The sequence below is a fragment of the Salvelinus fontinalis genome, chromosome 11, assembly GCF_029448725.1.
Source record: "Salvelinus fontinalis isolate EN_2023a chromosome 11, ASM2944872v1, whole genome shotgun sequence".
Classification (NCBI taxonomy): Eukaryota; Metazoa; Chordata; class Actinopteri; order Salmoniformes; family Salmonidae; genus Salvelinus; species Salvelinus fontinalis.
In genome coordinates this window covers 52,250,307-52,256,871 of record NC_074675.1, presented here as the reverse complement: position 1 = coordinate 52,256,871, position 6,565 = coordinate 52,250,307, and positions in this window count along the sequence as shown.

The following is a 6,565-nucleotide window of genomic DNA, read 5'->3' as shown; positions in this document are numbered from 1 at the left end:
TGGTATGTGGCCCCGGTCAAAAGTAGGGCACTATATTGGGAATAGGGCACCATCACTCACTGCGCTGTCTGCGTCAGAGTTTGAGGTGAGGAACTGGGCTTGAGTTACAAGCAGCTCCCCCCTTTTTCTCTCTCCAACCTCCCCGTGACTGTAATCAAATGGATCTATGGTTGAATTTCTGGATCCTCGTGGTTTTTATGACGATCTGAGGTGGTCCCGGTGCACGGGCTGTGATCCTAGCCCCACCAATGTTTCGCCAACGAGGGAGAGAGAGAGAGAATTATATTCTACTAAATGACAAACTTGACCACAAACAGAGGATGAGCTGGTTTTTCAGCGTGTGGTCCTTGCTCACACACACTGCCCTGACTGAGCCTTCCCCTTGATTTGGTGTCGTTATATTCACACGCCGCCTCTGTCTTTTTCTGAGAACAGTGGCAAGATAAATCACACACAGATATACGTGCATTCCCATGAGATCACCACTTGGCCGCGTACGCTGGTCGCCACGTACGCTGGTCGCCACGTACGCTGGTCGCCACGTACGCTGGTCGCCACGTACGCTGGTCGCCACGTACGCTGGTCGCCACGTACGCTGGTCCCCACGTACGCTGGTCCCCACGTACGCTGGTCGCCACGTACGCTGGTCGCCACGTACGCTGGTCGCCACGTACGCTGGTCGCCACGTACGCTGGTCGCCACGTACGCTGGTCGCCACGTACGCTGGTCCCCACGTACGCTGGTCCCCACGTACGCTGGTCGCCACGTACGCTGGTCGCCACGTACGCTGGTCTCCACGTACGCTGGTCGCCTCGTACGCTGGTCGCCACGTACGCTGGTCGCCACGTACGCTGGTCGCCTCGTACGCTGGTCGCCTCGTACGCTGGTCGCCACGTACGCTGGTCGCCACGTACGCTGGTCCCCACGTACGCTGGTCCCCACGTACGCTGGTCCCCACGTACGCTGGTCGCCACGTACGCTGGTCGCCACGTACGCTGGTCGCCTCGTACGCTGGTCGCCACGTACGCTGGTCGCCACGTACGCTGGTCGCCTCGTACGCTGGTCGCCTCGTACGCTGGTCGCCACGTACGTGTGCAGGCAACATTGGTTCCATTTTGTCGCTGTGTTGTCATCGCTACGCTGTCGGAATGTCTTTGTATTGCAGCACGAATGTTGACAGGTTGACAATGATAATTATATTATTACTACGACGAAGACAATCTTCGAATCACACCCTATTCCCTAGACAAATAGGGCACTACTTTTTGGCCAGGGTGGCACCCTGTTCCCAAGGCTTCTGAAGTTTTCTCATTTCCACTTTGAAATTTAAGACCTGATTTTTTTCCCCTTACGAAAATGTTTTATCAACCCTTTACAAAAATGTCCATTAATTATAATCCACAAGGATTATTTTCCTGTTGTAGCAAACTGGCTCAAATTAAGATGCAACATCTGTATTCCTCATCTAGGGCCAAAAGTAGTGGGCTACATAAGGAATAGGGTATAGGGTACCATTGACGTAGTTTTTGTAATGTCTCTGATGGGTTTATGACACTGTATCCAGTAAGACTCTCCAGTCATTGTAACTGTCCAGTGCTGTACACATCACTATTTTGTGAGGTGTGTCAGTTCTGAGGGGAGAAGGAGGCCATTTGCAGTTATGGCCGAAAGAGTTTGGCCAACTTGGATGAACATTTTGATTTTTAAAACGGGCACCGTGTCAGACCCCAAAAAGCGGCAAGTCAAAAAACTATTCCTCCTGATATTTTAAACGGTTATTATTCTGCTCTGCTCTATATAGGATCTATATAGGATGATAGTGCTGTTATTACTACTACTACTGGTCATTACCATCCTGGATATTACTTCTACTACTGGTCATTACTATCCTGGATATTACTTCTACTACTGGTCATTACCATCCGGGATATTACTTCTACTACTGGTCATTACCATCCGGGATATTACTTCTACTACTGGTCATTACCATCCTGGATATTACTTCTACTACTGGTCATTACCATCCTGGATATTACTTCTACTACTGGTCATTACCATCCTGGATATTACTTCTACTACTGGTCATTACCATCCTGGATATTACTTCTACTACTGGTCATTACCATCTGGGATATTACTTCTACTACTGGTCATTACTATCCTGGATATTACTTCTACTACTGGTCATTACCATCCTGGATATTACTACTACTACTGGTCATTACCATCCTGGATATTACTTCTACTACTGGTCATTACCATCCTGGATATTACTACTACTACTGGTCATTACTATCCTGGATATTACTTCTACACTGGTCATTACCATCATGGAATACAGGGGACAGACAGATTATGATCTGTGTTTTAAAATGACAGATTATTTTGACCTGGTTGGTTTCCACTAATCTCCAAGCCAGATCTTGTGTGTGCTGACCAGCTAGTCGGTTTGGGTAAATGTCTTTCATGACTCACGAGACATCAGGTTACTACTGATCTAAGTAATATAAAATGGCTGAAATTAAATCGCCAGCAGCAGCTTTTCTTATGGAATGAATGGATGGTCCAACACAGCAATACAGTATTTACTTTAATACCCACCGGTATCAACACTTATATTCACACTAACTAAAGTAAAACTCTTCTATATATTTCTGATTAAAAAAATGTAATTTCATGAATATGCTACTATACCTCTGATGGTGATGATGTATGTGGTACTGCTGATAACGATGTCAACGATGTTGGTGATGACAACGATGTTGGTGATGTCAGTGATGACAACGATGTCGGTGATGACAACGATGTCGGTGATGTCAACGATGTCGGTGATGACAACGATGTCGGTGATGTCAACGATGTCGGTGATGTCAACGATGTCGGTGATGACAACGATGTTGGTGATGTCGGTGATGTCAACGATGTCGGTGATGTCACCACGGTGTTGGTGATGTCAACGATGTTGGTGATGACAAAACGATGTTGGTGATGTCACCACGATGTCGGTGATGTCACCACGATGTTGGTGATGTCAACGATGTTGGTGATGTCACCACGATGTCGGTGATGTCACCACGATGTTGGTGATGACAACGATGTCGGTGATGACAACGATGTTGGTGGTACTGCTGATAACGATGACTGTTACCAATAATAAAGTCAACCTGCTTGATATACCAGGATATAATTGCTTTGCCTTGTGGTTATTCACAAATCAAATCAAACTTTATTAGTCACATGCGCTGAATACAACAAGTGTAGACTTTACGATGAAATGCTGACTGACAAGCCCTTAACCAACAGTGCAGTTCAAAAAGAAGAAAATATTTATCAAGTAGGCTAAAATAAAAAGTGACACAATAATAAAGAGGATAACGAGGCTGTATACCGGGGGGCACCGGTACCGAGTCAGTGTGCAGGGGTACAGGCTAGTTGAGGTAATCTGTACATGTACAGTTGAAGTCGGAACTTTACATACACTTAGGTTGGAGTCATTGAAACTTGGTTTTCAACCACTCCACAAATTTCTTGTTAACAACTATAGTTTTGGCAAGTCGGTTAGGACATCTACTTTGTGCATGACACAAGTAATTTTTCCAACAATTGTTTATAGACAGATTATTTCACTTATAATTCACTGTATCACAATTCTGGTTGGTCAGAAGTTTACATACACTAAGTTGACTGTGGCTTTAAATAGCTTAGAAAATTCCAGAAAATTATGTCATGGCTTTAGAAGCTTCTGATGGGCTAATTGACATAATTTGAGTCAATTGGAGGTGTACCTGTGGATGTATTTCAAGGCCTACCTTCAAACCCAGTGCCTCTTTGCTTGACATCATGGGAAAATCAAAATAAATCAGTCAAGACCTCAAATATTGTAGACCTCAACGAGTCTGGTTCATTCTTGGGAGCAATTTCCAAACGCCTGAAGGTACCACATTCATCTGTACAAACAATAGTACGCAAGTATAAACACATGGGACCACGCAGTCGCCATACCACTCAGGAAGGAGATGCGTTCTGTCCCCTAGAGATGAACGTAATTTTATGTGAAAAGTACAAATCAATCCCAGAACAACAGCAAAGGACCTTGTGAAGATGCTGGAAAAAACAGGTACAAAAGTATCTTTATCCACAGTAAAACGAGTCTTTTATCGGCATAACCTGAAACGCCGCTCAGCAAGGAAGAAGCCACTGCCCCAAAACCGCCATAGAAAAGTCAGACTACGGTTTGCAACTGCACATGGGGACAAAGATCGTACTTCTTGGAGAAATGTCCTCTGGTCTGATGAAACAAAAATAGAACTGTTTGGCCATAATGACCATTGTCATGTTTGGAGTAAAAAGGGGGATGCTTGCAAGCAGAAGAACACCCTCCCAACCGTGAAGCACGGGGGAGGCAGCTTCATGTTGTGGGGGTGCTTTGCTGCACGAGGGACTGGTGCAATTCACAAAATAGATGGCATCATAAGGAAAGGAAAAGTATGTGGATATATTGAAGCAACATCTCAAGACATCAGTCAGGAAGTTAAAGCTTGGTGGCAAATGGGTCTTCCAAATGGACAATGACCCCAAGCATACAACAAAGTTGTGTCAAAATGGCTTAAGGACAACAAAGTTAAGGTATTGGAGTCGCCATCACAAAGCCCTGACCTCAATCTCATAGAACATTTGTGGGCAGAACTGAAAAAGCGTGTGCGATCAAGGAGCCCTACAAACCTGACTGTTACACCAGCTCTGTCAGGAGGAATGGGCCAAAATTCACCCAACTTATTGTGGGAAGCTTGTGGAAGGCTACCTGAAACGTTTGACCCAAGTTAAACAATTTAAAGGCAATGCTACTAAATACTAATTGAGTGTTTGTAAACTTCTGACCCACTGGGAATGTGATGAAATAAATAAAGCTGAAATAAATCATTCTCTCTGCTATTATTCTGACATTTCACATTCTTAAAATAAAGTGGTGATCCTAACTGACCTAAGACAGGGAATTTTTACTTGGATTAATTGTAAGGAATTATTAGTTTAAATGTTTTTGGCTAAGGTGTATGTAAACTTCCGACTTCAACTGTATATACAGTGGGGAGAACAAGTATTTGATACACTGCTGATTTTGCAGGTTTTCCTACTTACAAAGCATGTAGAGGTCTGTAATTTTTTATCGTAGGTTCACTTCAACTGTGAGCGACGGACTCTAAAACAAAAATCCAGAAAATCACATTGTATGATTTTTAAGTAATTAATTTGCATTTTATTGCATGACATAAGTATTTGATACATCAGAAAAGCAGAACTTAATATTTGGTACAGAAACCTTTGTTTGCAATTACAGAGATCATATGTCTCCTGTAGTTCTTGACCAGGTTTGCACACACTGCAGCAGGGATTTTGGCCCACTCCTCCATACAGACCTTCTCCAGATCCTTCAGGTTTCGGGGCTGTCGCTGGGCAATACGGACTTTCAGCTCCCTCCAAAGATTTTCTATTGGGTTCAGGTCTGGAGACTGGCTAGGCCATATATGTCGGAAGTTTACATACACTTAGGTTGGAGTCTTTTTAACTCGTTTTTCAACCACTCCACAAATGTCTTGTTAACAAACTATAGTTCTGGCAAGTCGGTTAGGACATCTACATATTGTTTACATATGGCTAGGACATCTATATAGTGCCAGTGGCGGCCTGTCTTTCAGGGCAGAGCCCCACCTGTTTTGAGCCCAACCTGTTTAGTTATTTTGGCATTAATACGTGTCACATATCAGTTTGCAAACCATCTAAAAAAAAAACGTAATAAAGCCGCATACAAACATGGTCTCTACTTTTTTGTTTTCTTGAGTAAAGCAGCTCCAAAATGCAGGTGTTTCAGCCTAGCTCAGTGCTTTCTGTGGTGGGGCAGCCAGCGGGAAAATACGGAGTGTAAGGGTTGGTAATGTTCTCTAGTTGCGCCGTGATTGGCTCAGTGTTCTGTCACTCATGGGGACACTACGTCACCGCATAATCTACAGGGAGAGCTCGAAAATTCAAGCTCCTTGGGTGCTGCCATAGAGTTACATTGGAAGTGCCCATCCAAGAAGGCTCAAGGTCATTGGCCACATATAAAATTATGTCTAATCACGTTATCTACCGTAGCTTTAATTAGACTGATCATGTCAACATGCTACTTTCAAAGTCTTAGCTAGCAAGCCAATCATCATGAATCCAGTTGACAATCTACTGACAAATCCTTTTCAATCCGTGTCATTTGAAGAGAAATAAGGAAGTGAAATTATAGATAAAACGTATCTGTGCTCATTGGGCCATTGGACATAAACATTACACAACAAGTTGGAAATCACAAATTCAACAATGAGTTGTTTGGAAGGAATCAGTGGCTAACTGCAAGATTTGCAAAACAAACCTGCTATTCAGTGGAGTTGTTGTGTGGTCAAAGTCTGGGTTTGAGGGTCTCTTTTACAAGTTTTAAAGGATAAACATTAAACATTGGCCATGCTGTCAATCCAGCATGACTTTCTGCCGCGTTCAAAACAACTGGGAACTCGGAACGGGGAAATATCAGACTTCAGTG